Below are 16261 nucleotides of genomic sequence, written 5' to 3' on the forward strand. Positions count from 1 at the left end.
TTAACTTTAAACTTAACTTTTATAATTTAATTTTCATTAACTTAATTTTAACTTAAATTATTTTAATTGATATTAACTAATAAATAACAAGTACTTTTAATAAAATTCAAGTTAAGTTAATTCATAAATAATTAAATAATAAAAATAAAAATTATTATTGATATTACATAACCATTTACTAGAATAGGAAATTACAAATATAGTTAAATCAATTTCTTAAATAAATATTTATAAATATAAATATTTTACTGAAGTATAAAGTTGGCTAAATTCTCTAACAGTTTTAGACTTTTAGTAGGTACCCTGAAAAAGTATTCAGAGTTTAAAATTAAGTACATTCTTAAATACCATGTTATTTTTATTTAATAATTTAAAAAAATTGTATAATACTTATCTGTATTAGTGTATTCATAAATCAAAAGGTTGTATTTTTTTTTGGTATTTTCAATTTTGTATTTTTTTCGTACCTACTTCATAATTCTATTAATTCAGTACCTATGTATAGAAAAGCTATTGGCTATTTCCTGTGTTCAATAATATTTATGATTTTTATTATTTAAACCATATTACTGGGTATTTATAAAGATATTATAAAAAAATATATAATAACTTAACTTATCTTAAGTTAATAAGTTAATTGAAAATGTTCATATAACTTTTAACTTAACTGAGTTAAAAAAAAAATTGGGTTAACTTTTAACTATTAACTGAGTTAAAATGTTTTACATTAACTTAATTTAACTCAGTTAAAAATTATCATTAACTTGCCCAGGCTTGTTGCAATGTGATACGATAATATTAGTACAATTATAATTTGACCTTTATCTATCTATTTTCAATTTAAGTGAGTACCTACCTACCTTTAATTAATTTAGAAACAGTTACTTTTTAAATTATATTTTAAATCCTGATAACATTAATTCAACCATTCAAATTAAAATAAGCAAACACTTAGCTATAATTAAAATGTATCATTTAATAACAATCAATAATATAAATTGTTTTAATTCAACTTTTATTATACAATATTTAATATAATATAGAATACAATACACCTACCTAAATAATAATACTTTTCTAAAAAGAAATTTTAATCCAATTTATTATTATATATGTATATATTATATACACCTACTTATACCAGTTATACCTTCTGTTTATACACATTATTTTTTACTCGTAGCACCTACGACTTACCCATAAACAATCAGACAAGTTGATAAATATTTAGTAGGGCTTTTCTGACAAAAATTATCATTAAACAAGCATTATCGTATACCTACCTATACGCTGTCAGCGAATAACGCAATAGATTTTCTACAAGTGTGTCGTTTGGCGGTAGCTGCTATACAATATATGTGAGTACATCGTTTACGTATATAATATAGTACGTAAAGAGTATTCAATTTGATCGTTTGAATAATAAAACGACGCTTTTTTTTTTTCTAAACGGATTTACATCCTACCGCGTATCTTATGTACGCGTAGTATATAGTATAGTATATTATATTATACAAAAGTGAAGAGAAACGAATGATGTGGAAGGAGAGAGAGAGTGAGAGAGAAAAATTATTAAGTTAACGACGTGTAAACACGGGTTTTTATTGACGGTAATTGGTCGGAGCGCCGTGGCCGAGGCAAAAATATGGTCGAAACCAGGTCGTAAAACAGTCTGTGCACAACGACCTAAAGTGCCGAGGAGCGTGCCGCCGTCGCCGCCGGTTTGCATGCGTGTGTGTTTAATGTGAGGATGTGTGTGTACACTCGCTCGTGTGTGAGTGATAAAATCACATACACTCCCCCTTGTACATAAATTAGGCATGTTTATGATGCGGTTTTTTTTTTTCGAAAAACTCTTTACCACAAGATACTCCACAACTACGCCGCCGACGTGCAGCTTTCCGCGTTTCCCGCTTATAGGTATATATATTATTATAGGCATCACTCTCGATATTTAAGATATATTAATATACGGATACACTGCAGCTATAGTAGCAGTAATCGCCCGCGATATGTCATATTATAACGATAATAATATTATGATATAAATTAAATTAATCTCTATATATCTATCGGCCGGTCCCCGACGACGACGCGTCGTCTTGTGCTGCAGTCCGATTAATCATCATCATCATCTTCATATTATTATAATATAACGGCGGACATTATATTATATATCCCATAAATATATTAAGTGTATGTATATAGGTATACACGCGATTGTTGTTAAATTGAGCCATTAAAAAAATAAAAAAACGGTCGTAAATATTCGGCGAGCGGCTACTGCTGCTGCCTCTGCTGTGTATATATACCTTCACAGTGGATAGGTCGGTTTATAAGTGTGTGCTCTCGGGCTGCCGCCGTCGTCGCCACCGCAGCCGTTGTTTATGATCCGTACGGTAATTAACCTGTGCGCGTGATTGAAATCGTTAATATAATGATCTCTCGTGTAAAATAACATCAGATATAGCCACTATATTATAAAGGTATCGCCGCACAGCTCTCTGTGTCGCGAAGACATGATTTTTTTTCTATATATATTGTATACATATATCATATATGTATATATAGTATATAAATACACGCTCAACTGCTTACATATTATTATAGATAAACCTATATAGGTGTATTATTATTATTATCTTTCTCGCCCCCCCCGCGCACTCCCAAAGTATCCAGTGAAATTGCAAATTATATTTTTTAATTAGACGGTTCTGCAAAATATAATACTATACATTTATAACTACGTTGGCCTCTTACATACTCTCTTTTCGTTTATCATCGCGCGAAATGTAGGTTTAGTGAGTATTCAAGTCGATATATAATACTAGGTACCTATGTGGTATTTCTATTTATACACCTGTATAAAGTCTACAGATTTATAATATATTATTAGTTATTATACCTACCTATATACAATGTGCTTTGAGTTTATTGTACTATTTAATAATATTTAGGTAAGTACCAAGTACATTTAAAATAGTTAATACCTATACTGATATTTAATTAGCTACATCTACTTGATTTGACAATAGATAATTCACGTTATTTTAGATGCAAAATAGTTTTTATAAAAACTGACCTGTTTGTTTATCTATATAATATTCAAACAGTTTTAAAATGATTTTATTAATTAAAAATTAGGTTTTATATACCTATTTTGTATTCCGTTATTACACCTAGTTTAAACAACCTGTAAGTTTCCTGTATTCATTTAAAAAATTAAAAACAATTAAATATAAAGTCCCTACCTATATAGGTACCAAATACATCTTAAACGTTATACCTTCACAACGATATAATGATATGTTCTATATATCTAATATATGTATATATAATAAGCTAAAAAAATATTGGATGAACTAAAAGTAAATTATTAAAATAATTTTTAAATTTAATAGTTATATACAAATGTATTTTCATATAAAGTTGTTCATAGAAATACTTTAAAATTAAAAAACGAATTTAATAACTTAATGTGTTTTGTCATTCTGTTTATATGATAACCTTATATATACTGATACTCGTATACCTACTAAAATTATTACCTACATGGATTGATAAAAGCAAAGAAACAAACAATATTAAATTTGATTTGTGCTATAATGACGCAATTACTTAATTAGTTATATAATAGGTAGGTACCTATAATATGATATAACTATTTCTTAGTAAGTATTTATTTATTATGTAAACTTTATAATAATTAACCATTTATCAAAGATGCTAAACAGATTTATAAGGATTCGAGTAAAAAATAATTTAGATATTATAATGGGAACGTATTATGATAGGTACATATTGTTGTATTGTACAGATACAGATATATAAATATATATATATATATAGGAGGATAGGTATCATTATATATTGAAACATTATAAACAATTCGTGATGATATAATATGGTTATCTCAACATATATGTAAGCCTATGGAATAGGAAATTGGTACAAAATATAGATATTTTATTCATTTTTGTATACTACCGACTTGAGTAAAAAAAAACATGTACCTTCTTATACCGAACTAACGACATAAAAAAACGTAACGAATAATAGGAACATGTGTAAGTACACGCATATATATGCATGCCTATATATACATAATATATTATATGTTTATGTACTACGATAGAAAATGGTATATTATCACTCACCGAGTATATGCGTTGGTCCTGTGAGATCTCTTGAATGGCGAGTTGTAGACGTCAATAAACTGTGTTTAGAATAATGTGTGTTTTTGATCAAATAAAAATAATAATAATAAAAAACCAAACAAACAAAACAAAAACCGCGGAGGTTTAAATAACTATTATTATAGTGATAATTGAAATAAAAAAAATTGTTTCAACAAAAATCGAATACCGTGCAACGAAAAACTGTGGCGGTTAAAATATAAAACGACCGGTGTTTAGCATGCATTTTTTCGACGCGATTAAAAATACGATTTTCCGCGCGTTTGGCGTGTTTATAAATATACGTCTGTCGTAAATATTTTTGGCGGGCCGGCGAGAACGGTGAAAAAAATCAAATATTGTAATATTGCAATGCGTAATAAACGGAAAAATATATTAAAATATTGCGAATAAAAAAAAATAATAAACAAATAATAATGACGACGGCGACGACGACGTAATAATATAATAATATAATAATATTAAAGAGGAGAACCAAAACAAACGAAATAAAAATACAATGTATACAGAAGCGGCGTGGAAATGGAACACGACGATATAAAAGCTATAAAGTGTGCTGTGTGTGTTATGGGCTCCAAAAAGTTTGTCCTTACAATAATGGGACGTGAATCGAAGTGTTGGGCGGGAGAATGGTTTACGGTCTCGGAACTGATAGAGAGCCCGGCCCCCTGTGCTACCGCCCGCCCGCTACGGAACCCCGCCACCTCGCCGCCATCCACCACCGCCGCCACGGCCGCCGCCGGCAGGCAGTCGCATAAAGAATATGACCGCGCGGCGGCGGTGGTGGCGATGGTAGCGCGCGCGGTATGAACGTCGATGGTGGTGGCGGGAGCGGGCGGGCGGGCGGGGACGGACGGACGGACGCCGGCGCCGACGGAGCAAGCGACATACGGACCGGCCGTGCGTCGGACGGAGAAGCGACGACGATGACGACGACGACTACGACGGCGGCGGCGACGACGACACACGCACGCCGCGCGCACCGCTACGGCACACCTCCCGTCCGCCGAGCGTGCAAACACGCGCGCACACACGGGCCCGCGCGCACACACGTACTTGGTGCGCGCGGTGCTCGTATATCGTCCGCGCGCGCATTGCGCCTGTCCTGCCCGCCACCGGAGACTTACGAGTTACGACGACGTTTCCGCGCCGCGCCGCCGACCGGCCGAACGCGAAGTCAATAAAGTCACCGCCGCCGCCGTAAATTGCGACGCGCGAGCGTAACGCGAACGCGACGGACTTGCCGCGGATTATTCGTTATTGCCGACAGCAGATTTTTTCGACCTTCTCACCCTCCTCCTCCCTATCAATTTGTAGGAGAGCGACGAATTGTGTACCCGTAACCGCGGTATTGACAGTGTCTTGCCGTCGTACGATCGTATAATGACGATACGGCGTGCGGTACGACGGTAAACGACACGGTTTTACGACCGCCGTAGTTATATTTTATTATATTAGGACGGGACATTGTGGCGTAGTACACGACCAGTACACGAATTTAACGAAACCTCGTGCGCCGCTAACACCTGTTGCCCGGCGGGCTGCCCGCCACCCCGCGCTCGCGATCAAATTCGCGCCATGTCCTACAATACCCCCAACCCCCCACCGGCCACCTCAAACGACACTTTATCCGCTACTGTGTTTATACACGCGTACATGCCAAAGAAGCTAAGTCGCGGAAAAAATTATTTTCATCAGTTTGAAAATAACATTATGTCATAATATTATATGAAACTAATATCTAAAAGACACCTCTACACGCATAAAAATGGACGTTGGTATATCTGGCAGTGTATAATATTAAAATGGACTAAAAAGACTATACTGGATAATTTTTATTAAAAGTTATATCCATATACATTCCTCGAGACTTAGAGGGTGTTTATAGCTTATCTTTTCATCCCTATACAGGTAGGTTGGTATAGGGTGGCTCACACATGAATTTAATTTTCGGCTCACGGAATGAAGATTTTTATATATATGTATATGGTTGTCGCATTGGTTGCATATTAAAATATATTAGTAAAAATATGTAAAATACATTTTTTTTTTACAAATATGCTTATAAAAAAAACAAATCTTTGCCACGCGCGTGCGGGTGCCGGGCGGAACACTTATAGTTTTGTATATAATACGAATATCAGAATATTATGTATATTATAATGAATCTAATAAGGACTAGGAATTAACTCATAGTTGTCGATGTATGTGGTACTTTTCATGTAGATATATAGGCATGTAAATTTAATTTAACTTTAGATACCACTACTAATAATAAACTATTACCTATATTTATATGAATATGTTTATGTTAACAATTACTATTCTATGTTTTTCTAGCCATATTTGATTTCAATTTTTTTTTTCCAAATATCAGATATTCAGATTGTATTTATATTACTGTGTTTTAATTTTGTATTTAAATCAGGCTTGAATTAATTTTTGTGTACATCTAGTTTTAAACAATACGATATGACACTCTTAGTAATAAATTAATGAAAGTCTTTGTTTGGTTTTACATTTAAAAAAAAAATTAAATATTCAAATAATTCCTAAATTTTATTTATTCTAGCTGAAAACAATGCCTTTTAGAATTAATATAAAATATTTTAAGAATGACAAAAATAAAGAAAACCATTCTGTTTGTCTCGGAATAGTAAATTATAATATTATTAGATGTGCTATGTATTATTTTATGTTTATAATATTTTACTCCTGCAAAGTATTTGTCTTATATATTTTGTTTCACAATTGGTGTCTACGTGCAATAGCTGTATACCTAGATATTATACACTATGCAACGCGCTAACGCACATAATATTATAATTATATATTTTATACAATATAATATTATTTAGATTATAGGTAAATATTGCATTACATGGGTATACATAAATACATAATATGATTGATATTTTAATATTTATAGTATATAATATTATAGGTACATCTATTGAGATTTAACAGCCAATAGATATAAATATAAGTAAGTATATTGTAAGTTTTATAGAAAGCAAGTTATTTAATTCTTTAACTTTTTATTTTGGTTCCTAATAATAGTGTAGGAAATAAATTACATCGTCTGAATCCCTTGAGACATGCCATGCGCACCGCTTTATTCTATATATTGTTAGGGGAGGATGGTCAAATTTTGAAAACTTTTTATCCGGATCACTCCTTAGAGCTTGACTATACTAGCCATGATGACTATAGTATGTAGTTTATAGGTGTTACTGTGTTAGTCAAGATGAATTCTTTGATCAGGTAAAAAAATGCTCCTATGGGACGTGATAACTTTAGGGAGAACACCTGTGTATTGAAACTTTCAAACACTATTATTGGAAAGTGGAAACCTAAAACGATTTATAAAAATAAAATACGAAATAAAATCTAATTCTATAAACGGGAATAGACATTCACCACTATAATTTTCATACATTACAATTTCAACATTTTAGAAACAATAATGTTGTTATCTTTTTTAAATGTATAAGTAGGTACTGTTTTTGATAAGGATATAGTAGTTAATAGTTTAACATTGTAAAACCTATGTATTAGGTAACAAATTAAGAATAAAAAGTGTATAACGCATATTAATACGCGTTTAATCAATTATTCTATACGTAAACACGAAATGTATTATTAGTATATATGATTTATAACTGAATCAAAATATTGTAAGACATACCAATAATCCATACATAATACATAATATTATAGTATACCCATATAAGAGTCATCGATAGCGTAAATCCTTATAATAATGCTAGTTACAAACAGTTTTACAGAAAATGTGAACGACTTTCCTCGGTATAACTAAACATTAAATTAATTTTTTTTAATTTTAAAATTTTTATTTATTTTTATTATATAGTGCGCTTATAATATCACCAGTACATCTATACACTCGCGAGTGCTTTCAAACTAATAGTGTTGGATACTATTATATATTAAATGTAATGGTGAATCTTTAAGTAGGTAAACATTTCATCCCCGAACTGAAACCCATTTATTTTTGGAAGATTTATAATCACGAGTCATTTAATACTACATAATAAATTATATTATTATTACTATAATCATATTATTTCAAATGTATATAGATGAAGATAATTGTCACAGAAATAATTTAAACCCATTCTAATGTAGATCGAAATAAAAATGACAAAAAAAAACTATGTCTCAAGTAAAATATATGACAGATTTTTAGGTTTAAATCGAAAAGTAGTTTTTGGGTCAAACATTTACATTTCATTAAGACTCCTGTCAGTCCTAATTTCCGATCTATTGACGTCATTCGGCAATAATCGTTTGTTTTTTTTTTTTTCAAACTACTATAATAAGTGTGTTTTCGAATCAAAATCGTGACGATCGGTAGTTGTCCAAGAATTCGTGTTTGATCATAAATAATATATTGTGAACGTGACAAGCGTGCGATAAAACGATTTCATAGTTAAGATCATATTATTTGTGATTATTAATTAAACTATCTTTTAAAAGATTTAAAATAGATAATATTATGCATTTATTGAACATGTTCAATAATATTGTGAGTGTGTGTGAAATTAATGATTATTGACGCACAAAACATTTTACTATAATAGTTAAAATGTTTAATCAAAATAATTGTATTTATAGTTGTGGGAATTCGTGCAAATCTAATAAGTTAAAAATATTAGCTCCGAAAAAATGTCGTAAAATTAAAACAACACTAACAATACCACTATGTATTCCGATTTGAATTAAATATCTAAGCCATTTTTCATCTTATTTAAATCTTGTTTTTAAAATTATTATGCCACTCTTATTTTAATACACTATAAATTACACTTAAACTTCTTTCTTGTTAACATATTTGTGTAATATATGTAAACAGGTACCTACTACCTACTCAAATTTGGAAAACTTTGTCAACGTACAGACATATAGTCGTACTACCTATATGTATTTACGAAGTAAATAAGTTAAGACAGTTAAGTTATATAACATTTATTTTAATTTTGAAGTATTTCATGAACAACCCTATCATATTTTCATATTAAGGTTATTATGATTTATAAGTTTATGCACGTGCAAGACAAACATTCATTAGAAATACTGAGATAAGTACCAATTTATATTATTATCAATTATCATAAAATATAATCCATTAAATATATAGTATAGGAAACATTATTTTATCTAGCAAAATTGACATGATATTCATGCGATGATTTATAATAGTTCTTGTATTATATAATCAAAGATTGTTGTTAGTTAATAAACTTATTTATGAAATAGGTATTCAATTTTATTCTTTTATGGTATATAATTAAACATATTTTGTTGGAACTATATTGCAATTATAGAATTAGGGCCATTAATGGTTTATGTGATTTACTTGTTTGAAAAAATTATTTAAATCGCCCATGTATTATCACAATACAATAATAAGTATAATAATAAAATGTAAGTTATGTTATGTAGTTTAGTTAACTAACTAGTTACCATAACGTAGACATGAAACACCTTAATTAATAATATTTAATTACCTTGTTCATCGACATAAACAGAAATCAAACTTGATTTCATCAAAGAATAATTAATCATATTGATCCAAAAAAATTCAATTTCGTTTAACTCTGACGGGTATTTACTGCAAACGCTTCTGAGCTGAAAAAAGAATAAAATCCATTAGTGTTTGTTCACGCCTATAATAATATATAAGCGTACCTAACAACGATAAGTAGCCGTAGGTTGTATAATATTACGTCTCCAACAGAGTTCATGAAGCCAAATATTATAAATTATAATATTCAAATAACACTTAAGCAACACAGAGAATTAAGAATTATTTTTATTATAATATATGCCTTGTATACAAAAATAATAATTACTAAGTACATATACATAATATTATTATGAATACCTACAAAAAACACACTTTAAAGTGATTAACACACTTTTAAACTTTTTCGATACGATCAGTATACACATCTTATTAATTATTATTAAAATAGAAAAGATCAAACATATTTTACTACAGGGAGTATTAACTATTTTTACAATTATGTCATCAGCACACGCAATAATAATATAATATACCTATCAATAATCTAAATACGCTTATTTCATTGGCAAAACAATAGACAAGTTTCATTAATGAACCTCACCCGGTGAATATTGTATGTCACGCACCGGGTGGTCGTCCATTTATATATACCACAGTAATATAACCACGCGTGCCATATACCGGATTAAAAAAAATCTTATCTATAAAATCTGCTGCTTAACAGCTAAATATTCTTCTTGAATTAAATAACTTATTGTATTATTATTACGATGTATTAAAAAAAAATCGTAGAATAGTTTTCAAACATTCGCAATGCTCAAGATTTAATATAAACAGGTACCATATTATTATAAATATTATTTATTTATTCTTTAAAAATACGGACAGAAGTCCAAAGTTATAATAATGCATTGAGTTAAATTTTTATTACGAATACCTAGTGATGTAAATTTTCAAAATCTTGAAAATTATGAAAATTTTATAATTTATTATATTAATTTCTTATCAAATAAATCTTTTGATATTATATAGTTGTAGTATATTTAACCTTCATAATTATATTTTAAAATATGTAATTTTATTACTATTAACCTATTTTAATATTATGTTGTTATTATTCTAATGAACATAATATAGTAAATTTAAATTACAAATCATTAAATATATATAATAATAATATATACCTATATCTATAATAATATTAAAAATGTATACTTATATCATATAAGTTATATGTATGGCTCGGAGCTGGTTTGGAGTTGCATATTATTCTATATGTTCTCGTTTAATAGCAGACCAAGAAAGAAATTCTAACTGTATATTATGGTGATTGGTGAGTTTAAAAATCGAAAATTTAAAATGCATATTTTGTATATTTCTTCAATTTATTTTAGGAGAAAAGTGCATATTTCTTGATTTTTACATGCATCTTCAATATTTTATAAAATAAACATGATCTTATTTTCTTTCTCAAGTTGTGTATTTTCATAATAATATTAAATGTAGAACCTAATATTATTTAATATTTTAATGCAAGTATTTATTAGTATTGTCACAGTCGAATATTAATTCGACGACAATATTGTGCAATGCACATTTAATGTCTATCACGCTAATATTCCTATGTACTATTTTATAGAATACATTTTTCAATAAAATGTCAAAATGGCAAACAGTTTTCCACCATATTTTAAATACTATAAATTAATTTTTCCATATCTTGCATTTCTTATAGTGCAATTTAATAACAACATACATTCTTTTTTTTTGGACTTTTGAATAATTCTGAATTTTTATTAAATTTTTTTGCATATAGGTATGACATTTTTTCATGCATATTTTACAATTTTTTTGTTTATATTTACATGCATATTTTTTCTTATTTGTCTCGGCTATAACTTCCTAACACTACAGTTATATGTAATTCCGTTATAATATACAGAATATGTTTATCTATTGATCCAAAAGTTTCGATCATATAGCTCTATCTATACCCTATCAATTTAAAATCGAGTCCAGCCGATACTTCTACCTTAATAATTTTTCAACAATTATAAAAATTAAATTAGCCAACTATATTGTACATCTACTAATGTAAGCTGACCGTCTTTACTTATTACTTTTAAAATAGATTTTTTGTTTATTGTACCGTACAGAGGTACAGGTTATACGCGTATAAAGAAATTGGTTTTAAATGTAGTCTTAGCACTGAGTGTATACAATATTATTTTAAAATATTAAATAGCTTTAAAATAAACTTCTACAAAATAACTATTCGCTAAGTTATATCAGCAATTTAAATATTTATATATATGATACCTTTTGGCTACTATACAAGTTCGTAGAAAACATACACAATTTCAATCTTATTGTAGAAATACTTTTATTCTAAATATGCTTTACCATTGTACAATAAAATTATACTATGTAGGTACTGAAAAAAATACCGAACGCATTTTCATTTTACCATTGTCGTTTCAATTTTCAAAATCTTCGGACCGTGAATGAAGTCGTAAACGTGTAATGGGCACGACGCGGCAATAAGGAAGTACAATGTCCAATGCTCCAGCTGGGTATATACGATGCTTCTATTTCTATTATTTTTCTCCCTTAGGAGGGGGTAGTCTTGGAAAACAGTTTGAAACACGCATATACCGGGGGACTGATAAAACACGTTAGACTTATGCACCGGATGGTTTTATTGTAGTTTTCCGGTTTACGGGATAACAAAAAAGGCGAAAATGAAACGACCGTATAGAAAAGAAGACATATTATTATTTTAATGACTATCAATGTATTACTTCTTTAGCAAAATATAGAATGAATAAATACTTGAAAATCGATCTGATTACATCATAATGAGTAAATGACACTTGTGATAGACTATTATTAAACTTTTTTCCTTTTTTAGTAAATATATGTCAACTGTCAACATCTTCAGATATAGGAAGTTAGGTTTGATAAGTTGCATATGTGGACTTTGTATAGAGGCCAATGACCTTAAACAGTGACACCGATTGGAAACCAAACACATATTATGTAAATCAACATTAAAAATAAAGAATTTATAATAATAAACACACTGTTCCGTACACAAGTTTTTGTGCTGGGAGTAACCATCCTTTATTTCCTGATTATATATTATGTTAGAGTTACCATCATAAAATATTATTTATAAGCATGTTTCATTATATTATAATAGAATATAGAAATTTACACAACTTTCAGACAACATATTATTACTTATATTACTTATTTATTTTGTCTTAGATAGGTACTAATATTTTACCTTGTACATTTTATAAATGTTATTTAAAATTGTATTTATTTCTTTTTAAAATAGGTACATTTTATTATACATAAGTAAGTAATCAACACCAATATTAATAACATTTTAAACAATGGATATTATAAATAAAATTTATCAGGGGAATATGGTTTTAAAAAAATAATAAAATAATATGGTTATTAAGGAGGTTTACAGTCACGTTAGCCTTCCAATAAACATGTATATCTAATACATTAATTATACCTATTACAGGTAGGTGCCTAATTAAAAATCGAAAATCAAAAATTGAAAGAGTGTATATTCCAAGTTTTTGAAAAATGATTTTACCAGCCAAGGCTTTTAGTTTCCCGTGGCTTTGAGCCAGCACCCCCCATTGGGGCATTATGGACTATGGTGCACGAAGCTCAATATAGCATAATATAAACAATTATTTCACACCAGCACCTACAACATCCCCGAGTGCATATTCATTACGTTCACGACAAGCCCACAAACGACATCTACTTACACGTGTTTATGCAATCGCATAACAGTACGCCGATTAATTACGAGGGAACTATACTGAATTAATTACGACTATATTATCGGTGGTACCTAAACGGCGATTGCGTGCTCTCACGTTTTGTGTGCAGTTTTATGTGTGTCGTATATCGATAATAATTATTGTAATATAACATTCATAGTATAGTATAACATGTATAACGTCCAGACAACAGATGCGCTAACGTTCTATAGTTATATTTAAAATGACCAAAGGTTCTCACATCGGCAAACAGGATTTCCAACCACTCCCGAGAAGTTACGATCGGCAGCTAACATCCGACCACACTCTACTTGTTTCTACAATAATTTTAATCACATAAATATTGACTCTTCTACAATAACTACACGCAAATCTACAAAAGGTACACGCGATGTGTGAGCTATTTAAAGTATATCCCCCAACCCACACCAACCCGTGAACGCAACAACATATTGTATAAAACTTCAGTATCAAAACGATCGTCAATTTTCAGATTAGATAAGTATATTTTATTTACATAAAGATAAAGATAATGCAACTCAAATGTATCTAGATAGAGATAAAAGATAACTTAACTCATATTTATCTAGATAAAAAAAGATACAATTATTTTTTAAATGGTTATAAATTTTGGTATATTTTAGTTGGGCACTAGGAACATAATAATAATGATATAAATAAAAATAATTACATTATTTATAACCATAAACTTTGTTTGAGAATCTGTATAAATATTTAAAAATGTAGTACAATTTCGCGATTTTTATCAATAAAAAATGTATCTAGATGAATTTATTTAGATTAGTAAAAAAATTATCTAAGATGAACGTTTAGATACCTTGTAAATATTTATCTACATAAGATAAATAATGAACAAATAATAATCTAGATATTCATCTAGATAAGTCCGAACACTGACGATCGTACATTTTGTTACATTTTGTTCTTACTATTGAAGGAAGTATATTATACTATATTATATTATAGTGTGTGGAGGGTTAATTTACAAGCTTTATACAAACACAAAAATGTTCTTTGTTCAAATTATACCCGACAGATTCTAGCTATTCATAATTTAAAGTAAAACTACTCTTTAACTGTATGCATAAATCCCAGTGTTGTATATAATAATAGTCATTTGTCCCGGGGGACTCGTGATGTTTAAACATAGACGCGTTGAGTACCAACGTTTGTAGAATACTATAGAAATTTGAAAGAAATACTTGTATGTTATCAAGTTATAAACAAATCAAATATAAGGTTAATAAATCAACAAAACAGATAGATAGGTATTTTAATTATAGGTAGGTAGGTTTAAAAAAAAAGGGGGGGGGAATTAAGTGACCACTCTGTCGTGCATCACCATTCAGTAAGTCACAGTGTTAATGGATGTGTCAAATTTGAATTAAACGATAAATCGTTGCAAACGAAATACGATTCTGAGCGAAGATCTGAATAGATGGGTTAACGTTAGCCTATATTACTATAAGTATATTTTATATTATACTTATATTGCCATTATAAAAATTTATTTTACTATATGAGTTTTATTATATAGATTGAATTAATTTTTGATGAAAACATTACATTTATTATACCTATTGTTAATATTATATTTTACATAATATATTATTGCCATTAACTATCCAGTAAATACCCGGCTTATACCGTATATATACGGTATGCGTATTGAGTATACCGGTTTTATAAGGTTCGTGGTATAAAATATAGGCAATAGCATAAAATTAATATGATTATTGTTTATATAAAATAATAATATATATTATAAAAATGTAGGTATAATATAGGTAGAACCTGCATGATAGTTTCATGTGCTCTGGATGAATAATATTTAAATGATTTTGAGATGGTCTATTTTTATTATTTTTTATCACTTTTTATACCAGAGAAAATGCTTCAATCTTCAATATCGAGGATAGGTTTTAGTTTCGGATAGCAAATTGAAACTATTTGGTTAGGTACTAATTCGATTTCTGTTAACATGTTGTACGCTGAGGCCTAAGAGTAAGAATGAAAAAATTCATATCAAACAGATTACAGGTGCCTGGCACACACGCTTCACCCGAATCTAACCACACGATTTATAATAATTAGAGTAATTTTGTGTGTGGGTCGAGAGCAAATGAAATAAGAAGGCTAATTTATGGTCTAAGTAAGTAGGGTCAGAATGAAGAAAATTATATTGCCCAACAATATAAAGGGAAGCTGCTGGCTAAGGGTATATCCTATTGCTGTACGGTTGAGCGCCACTGAGACGAATGAAATTCCTCAGCAACACTCCATTCCAGCCACGCCACCGACCAAGCGTCATTAACGTTAACGTCACATCAATTTTAACAAGAAAACTATAATGTAACCTTATAAAATTATACAACTAAATAGTTTTATTGTAGAACAAGTTAAGTTTAAACATTTTTACAACATAAATGTGCGTACGTCATGATCAATTTCATTTGCGTAGAAAATTATATTCTGATTTTTAATTTATAGTTTTTATTGGATTTACACTATACAAACAGCTATACATATTATTAAATAAATTAAAACTGTTTAATTAGGTAACAACATTTTACAATTGCATTAATCGTAAGTATTTTATAGGTATTTAGACATCTAGTAAGTACCAACACTGACTTTATACAGAGTGCGGCAGAGCCAACTGACGAGTTTTGAAGGGTTAT

At 29.4% G+C, this 16261-nt stretch overlaps 1 protein-coding gene across 4 annotated transcripts in view; it reads right to left on the reverse strand.

Moving 5' to 3' along the window:
* The window catches only part of LOC100167267 (homeotic protein antennapedia), a 217155-nt gene that overhangs the window by 173484 nt on the left and 27410 nt on the right, over nt 1-16261 (reverse strand). For 2 of the 4 annotated variants that reach the window (XM_029488490.1, XM_029488491.1), the window contains exon 1: nt 4158-4859. The gene's annotated coding sequence lies outside the window, so the exon portion shown is untranslated. Of the gene's footprint in view, nt 1-4157; nt 4875-9727; nt 9849-16261 lie in introns of those variants that run through there. The other 2 variants (XM_029488501.1, XM_029488492.1) reach the window with 2 other exon arrangements.

Source organism: Acyrthosiphon pisum, chromosome A1 (genome assembly GCF_005508785.2).
Source record: "Acyrthosiphon pisum isolate AL4f chromosome A1, pea_aphid_22Mar2018_4r6ur, whole genome shotgun sequence".
Lineage (NCBI taxonomy): Eukaryota > Metazoa > Arthropoda > Insecta > Hemiptera > Aphididae > Acyrthosiphon > Acyrthosiphon pisum.